At 38.9% G+C, this 14,690-nt stretch overlaps 1 long non-coding RNA gene across 1 annotated transcript; it reads right to left on the bottom strand.

Annotated features, from left to right (window-relative positions):
• Positions 1–4,492: 4,492 nt before the first annotated feature.
• LOC138806351 (uncharacterized) lies at positions 4,493–14,238 on the bottom strand. Its single transcript, XR_011365813.1, has 3 exons — positions 14,169–14,238; positions 6,189–6,378; positions 4,493–4,651 (listed from the first exon to the last, which is right to left on the bottom strand). It is a non-coding gene; the product is annotated as an uncharacterized lncRNA (long non-coding RNA).
• Positions 14,239–14,690: the final 452 nt, after the last annotated feature.

Genomic DNA, 14,690 nt, shown 5'->3' with positions numbered 1-14,690 from the left:
TTTGTTCAATACATCAAGAGTTACTCACGTTGTTTCTTTCACATTTAATGTTCTGAACTTCGAAATGTTGTACAGGGTTTAAAATTTAACGCATCCATCTAAGTGCCCAGTGCTTCCTGATCAGAGTCGCCTCTTCCATTATTATTTCCCATTCTCTCTATTCCATTCCCCTAGACATATTTCACATTTTCCACTTCTTTATCACTTATGTACAATGAGTATTCTGGGTATTTCTTGAAAGTTTTTGTTTCTACTCATTTTTAAAGCTGTGGATTTGACAATATTATGATTATTATAACGATTGTTATGATAATTTTATTCCAACACTATGTGCTTAGATTTAAACATGTTTTCAAATGATTCAATTATTTTTATCTACCATTCTTGTTTTGTGGATCTTCCTCATGTAACTGTTTTATTTTTTAATAAATATCTTACAAATGCCTCAGTAATTCTACTAAGGTCAGCGTTGATTTTTGTTTGCTTTAAGATGTCTTTGTTCTTGAGGCACTATACCAAATCTCACACTGCCAGTTAACTTATCAGAGAGCCCCAAGGGGCATCATTTCCTTCAGAGGTCACTGCTAACAATCATTTTTATTAAATAATCTCTTTTCTTCCTTGTCATATTGTTTTTGGTAAGATGTGTCCAGAGTTTTATTTGTTTGGAATTGTTCTTCTTGGCTATTTGTGGACTCAAGATTTTCATTGGTCTAAACAATTACCAGAAATGGTAACTTCACATAATACTATGTTCTCTCAGCTTCTACAATGTTGATTAAATATACTCTTGTGCTAGCTATGTATATTATATCCTCCTAAATGTAATTTTCATTGATTTATTATTATTATTATTATTATTATTATTATTATTATTATTATTATTATTATTATTATTATTATTATTATTATTAGACAGGCATTCACTCTGAAGCCCAGGCCACAAATTTGTATTCACCCTGCCTATGCTTCATGAGTGCTGGGATTATAGATGTGTGCTACCGGGCTCAGCTCTCAATATCTTTTAATGCTATTTTTTATGTTCTATTTCTTGCTAGCATTTGTGAGCATTCTTGGGAATTTCTTTAGGCCTATATTTTTCACATCAATTCTGTCTACTCTTGTACATAATATTCTCCTTAACTCCCTCTGCTGGATAGTAATGAGTTTTCTCAATGAAGCCCCCATCTTGAGGACTTCAGTCTATTTTGCCCAGTCTACCAACCGAATGTTACTCTCATCACAAAATGCCTTCATGGACATACTTAAAATAATGCTAGTCAACATCCAGGTACTCTGCCGTCAAGTTAAGTTTTTCTTTCAATTTTATTTTTTGTAAAGATGCTGTACAGAAGGGTTACAGTTACATGAGTAAGGTAATGAGTATATTTCTTTTCAAGCATTGTTACCCCTCCTTTGTTTTTAGATGCTGGAGGGGATATGGACAGAAGGGAACCCTACTTCATTGTTGGTGGGACTGTAAACTTGTTCAACAACTCTGGAAAACAGTATGGAGGGTCCTCAAAAGACTTCACATAGAGCTCCCCTATGACCCAGCAATCCCACTTTTGGGCATTTTTCCAAATGATCACAAACAAGGCCATACTAAAGCTACCAGTACAACTATGTTTATTGCAGCATTATTTACCATAGCTAAGAAATGGAACCAACCCAGATGCCCCTCAGTAGATGAATGGATCAAGAAAATGTGGTATTTATACACAATGGAATTCTATGCCTCATAGGATTCATCATTACATAGGATTCATTCATTAACTCCTCCAGACTTACCTTTAACTACTTTTACCTCCAGCAACCTTATTTCAGATCAGGCCACATTCTGAAGTACTGGCGGTCAGATCTTCAACATAGGAATTTGAGGTAGCAGGAATAATCTATCCATAACCAAAATTTGTTTTGTTTCTAAGTTTTTCTTCAGTAATTCTTTAGGTTCTGAATATCAAACCTATGTATCTAAGCAAACTTTGAGCTACATTACAAACTCTTTATAGGGTTTTTGTATTTTCTTTTTTTTTTAAAAGACCTTGTAAAGTACTTTTATTCAACATCCATCATCTCAAAATCTGAAAGCAAGAGGGCGGAGTGCTCTTGACTTGATTTAAGTTTTGTCAATACTTTCTTGTATACGTGGTAATTTTTTCTGTTCATACCATGCTTTATGGGATTTAATCAGTGGCATTGCTAGGGTTATGCATTTGGGATATTTTCCTTCAAGAAGATTTGTATTTGCTTTTGCTAGGAGCTACTTTCACAGCACACTCATAAAGTCACTTCATTCCTTTGCAATGCCATGGCATTTCATTTTTTTTCTCACTCTTCACATTTACCTTTGGAAGTTACATATGTTTTCTTGGGAATCAAATTATGGGTAAGGAATCAGTATGTCATAACTTCTGTTGATCTTCAGATGGAAGACGTAGATTTCAACACACACACACACACACACACACACACAGATAACCATTCACATTCAACACTTAACCTTCAAAAGATACCTCTTCCAATCTCACTGAAGAGCAGCAGAAGGTACCACACTTCATACGGTGGTTTCATGTATACTTATCCCTCAATTCAGCAAATATTGGTTGAGTCACACATTGCCCCTCATCCATTTGCGTAGTAAAGTCAATTTTATTTACTTTGGAAATAATTTCTGACTTTGAAAGGTGCAATGAGTGATTCACCTTTTGACCCATGATAATCTCTCATCCAAATTTGTTTCCTTCTCATTTCAACAAGCTGAGGAAGGTGTGGCTGGAAATATCAATATGCTGAGCCTAAAGAATGCTGACAGCTGTTGAAATACCCTGTAGAAAAGGTTACATGGTAAAGGGTAGAATACAAGGGACAGATAATAGAAGAGGCAACAGAAATCAAGAAGTGATGGGAAGGTTTGCCTATTCTTATTTCAGAGGGACTCTACTGAGTATAAATCAAAAGGTCACCTGTATTTGGATGAATTTTTGGAGACAGACATAAACAAATGAAATGTGCACACACCTTGTACTTCTAAGACTCATGGCTATAATAAATCACCTGTGTTCTTCATGGACATACAGAGCTGTTGGTATAATATCTAAATTTTGCTCATCATGCAAGTTGAGTATTTCAGGAAAGAAGTGATCATTTGATATCCAGCTCTATAAATCAGGTAATTGCCCTAGAGATGTTAATCTTAGCCTTAGAGCTGGATAATCTAAAAATTATATAACAGTCATTAACTGGATTAAAGATTATATAAAAATCACCTATTGACAGTTTGAAATTAAATTTGGTTATCTATTGGAATAAGCATGAATTTCAGGTTATAAATTGTTATTACATCCTAATTGAATAGTTCACACAAAGTAGAGAATGCAATATAAATATCTATGTTCTGATATTATTCTATATTCAGAGTCACCATTTAATATAACTCTTTTAGAGGAGATGTGACATGCACTACCCCAGAAAGGTCTTACAAACCTTGGGCATAAGAAACCAAATTCTCTGTTTCCCTACTTATTCTGTCTTAAGGAAAAGTCTAGATTCATAAAATGAAGCTGTGAATTCTAAAGATCAATTGGATGACAAGGTATTTTAAAATAAATTTCTAGTGGAAATATGGTAGAAACAATAATTATTTGGGTCAAACAAGCATAGATATAAATACCCATGTTTTATTTTATTGTCTCCCCAGCTTCTGCCCTAAACCTTGATCCCTCCATGTATTTTTCAGTCTATGTTAGCTCATAATATTTGTTCTTTTCATATAATGTTCATTTGTTGAAACAAGGCACAGCTGGTTCAGGAGAAATGTTTAGAGAAATGAGCCTGTTTATAAATTCATTTGCTTCACAATAATTAATTTGAACAAACTCCAAAAATATGCCTTAATAACTTTTCAGATCCCAATTAGGGCTAAATAAATGACTTCCATTTATGGCAGAGACAGTCTGATTAGGTTTTTTTTTGTTGTTGTTGCGGTGGTTTGATAAACCACAAGCATGCAAAATATCCACCCTGAGGGGCAGCAAGTGAAATTCAAAACTTCAAATTTATTTAACCACGAATACATATTTAAAAATTGTAACAGACTTTCCTAATTAATTTTTCATCATGTGAATGATTTTACTTTGTAACTAGGGTTTCTATTAGAAAGAATCACAACAGATCTAGGGCCGTTTGCAGTCACTGTTAGTTGGAAGAAAAATGAAAGGAATCTATAAAGAAAGCTACTCTCAGGGCCATAGCTCTTGAGAGGTAATTACTAATTTCACCAAATGTCTGTTGAAGCAATCCAATCAATAACCATCATTTTGTAAGACCCATTACCTTGGTCATTTTACAGCTAGATTTACTTACCTCTGAAATGATTTCTGCGGAAGAAAATGATTTTTCCAAAATCTGTATCCATGCTGGGCTTGAGAGAATTTCAAATGGCTCAAGATTTTAAAAAAAGAAACATGATGATGACAGATGAGCTAGCAAGTAGAAGGTGTCTTGGGAAAATAACTGGACTAAGAAGGGAAACACTGTGCAAAGAGGAAATGCGTCAGGCTCCTGCACACACTTCTGCTTCTGACAAGGAGTTAGTCAGAGTTAACCAACTTCAAGTCCAGGGCGTGAGTCCACAGAAGAACGGGTGGAGCTGGAATGAGAGAAGGGAATAGGTGAGTGCATGAACCAGTGGTGAGTCTCAACAGAAGAGCAGAGTTGATGAAGAGAGCTCAGGGAGACCGCCATGTATTAGTGAACTCCTATTGGAGAGAAGGGGCTGGCCAGGGTTGGGGAAGGGAGGGCAGAGTTGGAGCTGTATGGTTTAGTGAAGTTCATTGGGATGGAGCCATAATTTTCTGTTGAGAGTTAAGTGAAGTAAACTGCATACAGAAAGATAAGGACCACCTGTTCCCTTAAGAAAGCCAACTGCGCTAATACTGTCACTTTATTCAATGCACGTCATGTGAAATCTGAACTACTTGAGGGTAAGGACAGGATCGGGTAAAGGTGAAGGAGAACGATAGAAGAGGTGACAGTGGTAAAGACTCGGGACTTCTAGAGTTGAAGCCCCTTTGTACAACTACTTATTACAAATAAATAAACAAGTGAATTGCGGTTTATCAGAGCAAAAGTCACTTGTGAGCCATACACATGATCAATACAGGTGATGGCTCCTGTAGACAATCAGAAGCATGTCTGTCTGTCCTGTCTTATACCAAGTGATTTGAGAGCCTTTCAAGACCTTATAAGGTAGATGAGAAGAGTCAATGTTGGATTTTTTACGCTACCATTCTTTTTTTTTTTTATTGTGAAAATACTGTACAGAGGGGTTACAATTACATGGGCAAGATAATGAGTACATTTCTTATCAAGCATTGTAGCCTCCTCCTTTGTTTCCCCTTCCCATCCCTTCCCATCCTCCCCTCGCCCCCCCACCCAATTCTCCCTGCACCAAAGTTCTAAAGTTTGTTTTCGACATAACGACTTGTACATCTCATTGTTGCAATGGGTCTACCTGTATCCCTATTTAAACGATTTGTTTGAATTGATTAGGATCTTGTAATCTCTATCACTGGTTCTGTTCTGTTAAGCTAGAAGAAGATATGAGGACAGAGTTACAGAGAAGAAAAGAAAAGAGAAAAATACTATGGCTAATCAATAAAAATTAAGGATTATATTTTCAGTCTTTTTTTTTCTGAACAAATACTAACAAGTGGGAAGAAGTTTCACAATCAGAAAGTTCACAACCAGTTCTTAAGAGAATGATGTTACAGTAAGAATTTAGGATTTAAATGCAATAAACCAAGCGATTACACAGTAGAATTTCAGAAGTTAGATTCAATAACCCACTGTGAAAAAATGAACAGGTGTGGGACGTATTCTCCCAAATCATCTGTTTATCTAGAGCCAGTCTGATGGAAAGTTCTTTAAATTTGGGGCATGATGAGAATTTGGGAATAAGAAAAGAAACATGAACACTTTAAGTTAGATTTGGGCATGTGTAAGTTAATATCTGCTGGATGTATGCATTAGTAACTTACTTTGATTTGATTAAGGAGAAAGGAAATCAATTTCATGGCTGAGGGAATGACTCATGATACCCAAGGCAGGTATCATGCTGAGCTCAAACCAAGGACTGACATGGAGGCCAGTCCAAGATACCAATGACTACTTTCTCTGAGTAGTACCTGTCAGGGAGTAGAGGTCAGTTATTCACTAACTCCAAGTATTCACTCAGGAGGTCTACCACAGTATATGAACTATTTCAGTCTCAGCTTCTGTTGGTTTAATGAGAGCCTGCTGCCCAATCATCAGAGACGTAGGGAGACGTAGGCAGGCAAACTTCACGACATATTATTCCTCATGGCTCTTCTCATCCTGGAAAGGAAGGATAAAGGAGAGTGAATCAGGGAAGGTAGAGAAAGGAGGAGTCAGGACAGCCAAGCAATAGTTATACAGAGCCCACAGCACTGGGAAAAGAGCTTAGCAATGTAGGTATACATCAGAAGGTACTAAACCTCAGTTCTGGAAGTTGAATGAGGCCTAAAGGGCTTATACAGCGCAGAGGGGCAGCTATATTCTGTGATATAATCAACACTGGCTGGGAGGGGGAGATCTTGAAGATTCTCATTACATACAAAGTATTATGTTAAGAAAAGTAAGGGGACCTGTTGCAACAATGAGAAGTACAAGTTGTCATGTCCAAAACGAGCTTTACAACGTCGGTGCGGGGGGGGGGGAGGGGGGGGGGAAGGAGAAGGATTGGGATTGGGGGGAGGGGGGAGGCTGGGAAGGGATGTGAAGGGTAAACCAAAGGAGGAGGGTGCAATGCTTGGTAAGAAATGTACGCATTATCCTGCCCATGTAATTGTAACCCCTCTGTACAGTATGTTCACAAATAAAATTAAATTAAATTAAAAAAAAAAAGAAAAGTAAGGGGAAGAGAGCAAGAGCAAGCTTCTAGAAGAAATGGGTTGTTTATGGCTTAATTGTTGTTGATGGTTTTATGGACTTGGGCTTATTCCTAAATTTGTCAATTTGCATGAATGTTAGTTATGTACAGCTGGTTTTCTTATCAATTATGTCTCAATAAAGTGGCTTCAAAACATAACCAATATTATTTGGACAGAAGTGATCTGACATTTGAGTCCCCCCTCCGGAATAGTGAATAGTAAACTCTCAGATGATTCTTAAAAGTTGAATTCTTTATTGCAATGACTCCACTGGAGTTTGAATCCTTCCCTCCTACCCCACAGCTTTTAGATGGGTGTGTGTTCCTGCCTGCATCTCCTCCAATCACTGCTTCCTAAAGGCTGTTCTTTCTCTCTCTCCAAAAGGAAGCCAAACAATCAAGCAAGCAAACAAACAAACAAAACATGTGATAACAGTGATACCTAGCTCATAAATGAAATTACTAAATTAGAGTTAGCTTAGGGCATGCCAGGGATTGCCCCAATATGCATTGCTGTAGGTAATCTTAGAATAATTACTAAGTGTGCATCTTAGAAATCATGCAACCAGCAAATGTGGTTACAGTGACAAAGCCACAGTCGATTTTGGAAAAAAACAAACAAAACAATTGTTTTAATGTGACTTATACATTCAGACTAATCCTTAGTGAAGCAAACTGGTTTTCTATTCCTGACAAGCATTTTCAATTTTAATATGTTTGCTTACATGAGATGCAGATTGTAATTTAATGGCAGACTGTTTAATTATGCCTTCATTTGTATAAATTGTAGTGTTGCTGCTGAATAAATGAAATAAAAATCTCTTTAATTTCCTTCTTAATATTTAATTTAAATCAATGATAAACAGTGGCCGTCTCTTTGAAACAATGTTAATTAATATTCAGATGAATAAATTTGTTTTGGGGTGTAGGGTATGGGTGGTAGAAATAAGATTGATAGAGTCAAATAACCTCAAAAGAGAGAGAAATGCTATATAATTCTACACTGTATTGCTGTCATTAGAAGAAGAACAGGATACAATTTGGGGCTAGCTTCAAACTATGATCCTCAGATCTCAGACTCCTGAGTCAATAGGGTTACAGGCTTGGATCCCTGGCACCTTCCCCTGTCCTCTTCTTATAATAGTACTAATGATTGGAAGCCCTAAGGCTTAATAATTGGATGGGCAAAGATACTGTTTCCAAGTATAGGCCTATTCTAAAGTTCAGGATTGACAAGAATCTGGGCAAACATTGTTCTATTGCCACACACCAAACATTGCATGATTCATGCTGAAATCTGTGTCCATTTGACGTGTAGGACAAATACCATGTGAGCTGGCTTCTTTGATCGACTTTTCTTTTATTATGTAAGTAATGTGTTATCCAAGAAAAACATGCTCCCATGAATTTTCTCTTGTCAATCCACTTCAGGTTTTTTTGGATGGGGTACGGGGGGGGGTGCATTGTTTGGCATTGTTTGTCTTATATGTGTGCTTGACAATCCACTCTGCAAAAATTCCAATTTAAACCCAGCTGACTCTCCTCTCTCCCTGTAGCATCCTCTTTGAACAAACACCCCTTCCTACTAATTCTGTGAGTCTCTCATCTTCTGAATGGAGCCTTTGCTCTTCTCCACTACCCTTTCAGTGTCCGGCATCTCTTGTTGCTAGGATTATTGCTCCTGCCTCCCAGCTGCATGCATCCTCATATGCTTTTACATCGTGGCTAGATGGATCATCTGAATTCTTAACAGCCAGTACCACACGCTAAAGTTTAGAACTTTTAATGGCTTTCCAGTGCCTGCAGGTTGAGGGCTGGTTCACAATGATACAGAGCCTGGAACCCTGTGTCCAGCTGCACAAAGCATCTCCAGCTAAGCCTTCAACAGACCCTTTGCTGCAAACAGAATGCCGAGGTATTCCTTTGATGCACACAGCATCAGCGTGGTGAGCAGTTCACTTTGCAATCAAACCCTCTTTGCATGGCCTTGTAGTCCCACAGGAAATGGACAGTCATACTTCGCTTGCCAAGTCTCACTGGGATTAACGGTGGCAGCGTGCCGGGCACATGGAAGACGTTCAGCAATTCCTCTCCCTCAGTGGGCCTGACCTCACCATAGATCTTGCTCTGAGCTGATACTCATTATGTTTGTAGATCAGTTGTTGAAACAATCAAGAACTCCATATCCTTTTGGAAGCAATCACCATAAATTAGCTTTATAATTCTCTAAATAGCTAAATGTCAACAGCAAGTTTATTCTATTTTTCTCCTCTAATTACCTCGTAACTTCCTCTTATTTGAGAGCACTCCCCAAAGCTCCCCGATCCCCTGATTCCCTTTCCTCTCTCTTCTTTCTCCCTTTTTCCATTTGACAGTGAGACCACCAGTGGTCATCGGCTACGCCTTCCCACCTCCCTAGGAGGAGCTCTGTCTCTAGAAGGCATAACATTGATATTTCTGGATATGTTAGTAATTTGTTTTACAAGGAAACAGGCTGAAGACCAGAACTGAGCTGCGTGCTCTGCCTAAGAGGCGAGCTTCTAGAAAGGCTTTCCTTGGTCTTCCTGGTCTGTCCCTACCCTGGGCTTGTGCTGTCACTATTTATACCTTCACATTTGCCTTCATGAACTACATTAATAACTCTGGATTCTTCTCTTCTTGAGGAATGAATTAATCTCCCAAGGTCCAGCTGAAAGGCCAGGTGTGGGTGTGTGTGCCTACTCAGCAGAATAAGCCTTTTTGTGCTGTGTTTCACACTTGTACATCTTGGACTCGTCCATTTCCAAGAGCCATTGCTGGCTGGCGTGACACTCCATTCTGGCCCAAGGTGTTCCTCAGCACAGCATGGCTACCTTCTGGTGATGATTTGTGGCTTCATTCTCCTTCCAGAATATGCCACAGAGTACACAGTTAGATTTCAAAAAACCATGGTGTATTCACTCTTCTACTGATCTGACAGGAAATGAGCAGTGATCCTCAAATGAGCCGCTGGAGCCACAGAAACTGTGGACTGTAGAAACAGAATACCTGTCTGCCTTGGAAGCAAACAGTTCAACGTGTGGCCCTCTCATTAATAAAGCACAAGGTGGAGGTCCATGTCACAGTATTTGGCTGAACATCAAGTGGGGTTGTTTCCATGTTGAAACTCTGCTTCTATGGAATAATTATCCTTGCATTTACTTCAATAATGCCATTTCTTTGCTAATTAAAATATGCATGTAGAAGTATGTATTTGCATCTCCACACACCCTGCCTCCCCCCTCCCCAACGTGCATGCATAGAGAAGTGTAGACACATAGGTACAGATGTGTAGCAGTTTTTTTCTTTCTTTCTTTTTTCTTTTTTTTTGTGGCTTCAATCAACCTGCTATTCTTGCAATTTAGATTGAGGACTATCATACCATCACTCACAGTGATTCCAGCAATTTCCACTATATGCTGGGAAAAAAATGACCAAATAGCTACAGAAGAATAAAATCAACCAGCAGTGCATATTCAATTGGAGGGAAGATGATAACTTTCAACTTTCCATCTGGAAAGTAAATGCAAAGCCGGCAGCATTACTTTTGACTCAGTCTGTCAGCTGCTCCCATTGTCAGGCTCTGTGATCATCCTCTTGTTACCACGTGCCTATTCCCTTCTGCGTGGCTTCAGCAGGGGCTCATCCTCTCTACCTGGAAAGTATGTGTGTGTAAGCTCACTTGGTACCGCCACTGTCTTGCCCCCTGACCTGTTGACAGATGGTTCTAAAATGCAACATCAAACGTGGTACGTTTTCTTTTTCGTGTCTTCTGGTTTTCTCAAGATTCTTGTGGGAGCCCTCAGGGTCCTCTCTGATCTGGCCATGGCTTAAGACTAAACTGTCACTCACCCTTTCTCTCTGATCCCATACTACAGTGAAGGCAAACTGTCCCTTAGAGTCCTTGCCCGAAATACAAGCCATGCCACTCCCCCACACACACCCCTCTGAGGGGGAGGTGGTGTGCTTGCTTCACCCACCAGGTAGGCCAAGGACATTTTCTTAACAGCTCCTGCAAGCCCCTCTCATTGTATACCATACCGAACCTCCCAATGTGTAGACTTCTCCAAGGAAGAGTTTGTCCACATTTCCAATGATCATCATAGCACTAATACATTGGTGTCATTATCTTATGATTCCCTTTCTCTAGTGCGGTGGCTCTTTAATGGAAAGTATTATCTGATGAATTTTATATAGTTTACTGTATTGTTCCTACAATTTGGTTAATCTAGTGGACCTGCCATAGATGCTCTTCAGGGAAATAAATTAAATGAACATTTAAAGCCACGTGTTTCACTTTTCTAAGGCCATTTTTGCCCAATGAGCTTGCACTAATGTATCTATTTTCATGAAAGCAAAAACCTCCAGTCAAGGCTCCATATGGAAGACAGCCACTGGATGTTACCCAAAAAAGAGGAAGGCAAAGTCGACGATGAATATATTACTTTGTAAGCTACATAGTCCCTCTTGCAAGGACTTAGCTGTTTTTATGATCGCATGAAAAAACAAATGTGTGGCTATGTGTGGAAAGAATGGTTTATAAATACTGGCACATGAATTTTTCATAATTTCCACATGTCACTCAATATTAGATTTTTTTCAATGATTTAAAATGAAAATATCGATTCATTGTCTTCATATACCAGTTAGTTGAATGGCAACTCCTTTGTACAACTACTTTGAGATAAAAGTATTTTTTAAAAAATTTAAAAATCACAATTTTACAGACCTTTCTCTAAAGGTCTTTGAATGTTTGGAATGATGAACAAAAAATAACCCAATCCTCGTCTCAGCCTTCCCCAATTCTTACAATCCCCCCAAACAGTGACTCCAGTGAGTGAATGAACTGTAGTAATAAACATGAAATGTTGACAAGATGATTATTCATTATCCTGATCCATGCTTGCTTGTTTGACAGTCAAGCCTTTTCAGTAATGATCATCACTAAACAGTCTCATGAATGAATGCTAGTCAGTTACTTATGTATCTATCTATGTATGTATCTATCTATCTTTGTATCTATCTAGCTATTATTTTAAAGATATGGAACCAACCTAGATGCCCCTCAGTAGATGAATGGATCAAGAAAATGTGGTACATATACACAATGGAATTCTATGCCTCCATCAGAAAGAATGACATTGCCCCATTTGTTAGGAAATGGAAAGACTTGGAAAAAATTATATTAAGTGAAGTAAGCCAGGCCCAAAGAAACATAGGTCCCATGGTTTCCCTTATTTGCAATAACTAGTATATATCTGAGACAAGCAGAAAAGGTCAGATAAGATGATGTTAAGCGAAATGAACCCCAAGGTAAGGACACAAATGGTTTTTTCTTTCTTGCTATTGTTTCTAATATATTTATAGGGTACCACGTGATTTTTGTTGCTTTATATGTCCTCCCCCACGGTATAATCCCTGTTTTCACTGTATTTGATGTTGGTATAATTTGGGGAGTGGAAGGGAAAAGACAAATTGTTTAAATAAGTATACAGGTTGACCCACTGCTATGTGGAAAAATGAACTTTACAATTTAGGTGGGGGTGAGGGGGAAAGTAGTTGTAGAGGTGGGAGGGAAGGAATGGTAGGGGAAAAAGGAGGAGGCAACAATTCTTGATAAGAAATGTACTCATTACCTTGCTCATGTGATTGTAACCCCTCTGTACAGTATTTTCACAATAAAAACCTTATTAAAAAAAGATATGTGGGGCTGGGAAGGTGGCTCAGTGGTAGAGCACTTGTCTTGCATGCCTGAGGCCCTGGGTTCGATTCCTCAGCACCACATAAGCAAAACGAAAAAAGCCGGAAGTGGTGCTGTGGCTCAAGTGGTAGAGTGCTAGCCTTGAGCTGAAGAGCTGAAGGACAGTGCCTAGGTCCAGAGTTCAGGCCCCACGACTGGACGCCCCCCCCCCAAAAAATAAAAAAAGATATGTGCAAATTAGTCTCGGTTTTATTCTGATAATTTAATATAAGTGTTTTGGGTCAAAACTTTGGAAAATACATGTCCACTAAGTATTTCAAGTGGGAGATGACCCCCAGGGCTGTCCACAGTTGGATGATGCAGTCGTCAGAAAGAAGGCACCGAATAGATCCACAGATGTAATATGCCAAGACTGGGATTTGACCTGCAGAAAAATTGGCTCCCTCAAAACTTAGCACTAGTTAGAATTCTATTTCATATGCAAAGATTCCGTCCTGAAACCAACTGCTAAATGCCATATAACACCAAGAAAGTTAACTCATAGGGAAAAGTGGATTGTGCCTTTGATTGGAACAGCATTTCTAGAGATTTGCAGGAAACTAATCACAGTCTCCCGCAAATGAGGCTGTAATTGAACCCACTCTGGCTGATGAGCAGATCATAGAAATACATCACATGTTTCACAGGTGACTCCGATCACACATGGGTGGAAAGTGGAGTTTAGTCTAGTGCACTGTTACACACAGGGGCTGTTTATTGTTTCCTGATTTAAAGACAAACCCCCTGCAAATCATCCAGATTGGAAAGGCATGTCCTTGGTATATTTTCATTCACTTGTTTATCTCTTCATGAGTAACAAAGACTGAACTATCAACTTCTGCTTTCAATACACCATTTTCTAGTAAGCGGTGAGTAAAAACAAGACCAAACTTTGGAATTCTCAGAATAAATGATCTCATTTAAGAATACCAAGAAACACAATTCTAAAGAAAATCACTCTTTTCTACAAGGACCTTGTGGCCTAAATGCTAGGCATGCTGGTCTGGATAGGAGAACTGGCACAGACTCAATACTCAAGAAGGTCACAGTTCCCTATAAAAGAAATATAGGAGCCAGATGACTGAGAACTCAGAATTGATATAATGCTAAATTACAGAGCCGCACTAGGGTGTAAGTGATACTTAGCTACTCACAGCAGTGAAATTGCTTCTTGGTTAAAGACCTGAGCACTGTGTCGCTGGGGATTACAGCTGAGGCCCAGCTACCCAGGTGACATCATGAGTCTTGGCACAGCCCCTCCTACCAGAATAAACACATTCATCTATTTTGCAAAGACTCTGTGTATTTGAGCAAAATAGACTCTTTCTCACTCTAGAGAAAAATAAAAAGAAGAAAAAGGAAAAAAGTAAACAGCAAAAATGAATGGAAAGAGAAGGATAATAAAGGCACAGAGAATACAAGAATTAGCATAAGCCCATTCCAGTACATTTTACTTACAAATGATGCTGCTGGTCCTGCAGGCCATAGTTTGCTGACTCCTATGTTCTACCTCATAGTTATCAGCCAGAGGGCTGGGGATCTCCATGTCTCCTTCACCCTCGGTCAGGTTCTTGATTCAGAGTCACACACATTACATAGCCCTCTGACAAGGGCTTACTATTTTTTGTTTTACTAATGAAGCTTGACTCTGGTCCCCAGATAAAAGTGATTGGGTAATAGGGATATTCCATTTCACTTTTAGTCATCAAAACATTTCTCAACTTTCTGGGACATGTACTCATTGTTTATTTCCACAGTGCAGAAAATCAGCTTCCCACAGAAACTAAGCAACTTGCTCGGCACGGCCATGAACGGAGTTTAGAGCTGAGACTAGAATAGAGCCTCTTGATTTCTCTTCTCATTCTTCATCCTCACCACCGGAATCGTCCATCACTCTCCAGCTTTTGTCTCCTTTTCACTTGAGCTGCCTTTCTGGGGAAATGCGGTAGCTTTATTGAACGTGGCTGCTCCTGCTATTAT

The sequence above is a fragment of the Dipodomys merriami genome, unplaced genomic scaffold (genome assembly GCF_024711535.1).
Source record: "Dipodomys merriami isolate MVZ:Mamm:240054 unplaced genomic scaffold, mDipMer1.0.p SCAF_4, whole genome shotgun sequence".
Taxonomy (NCBI): Eukaryota; Metazoa; Chordata; class Mammalia; order Rodentia; family Heteromyidae; genus Dipodomys; species Dipodomys merriami.
The sequence above is the reverse complement of the archived record's forward strand: the minus strand, read 5'-3'. Positions and strand labels throughout refer to the sequence as shown.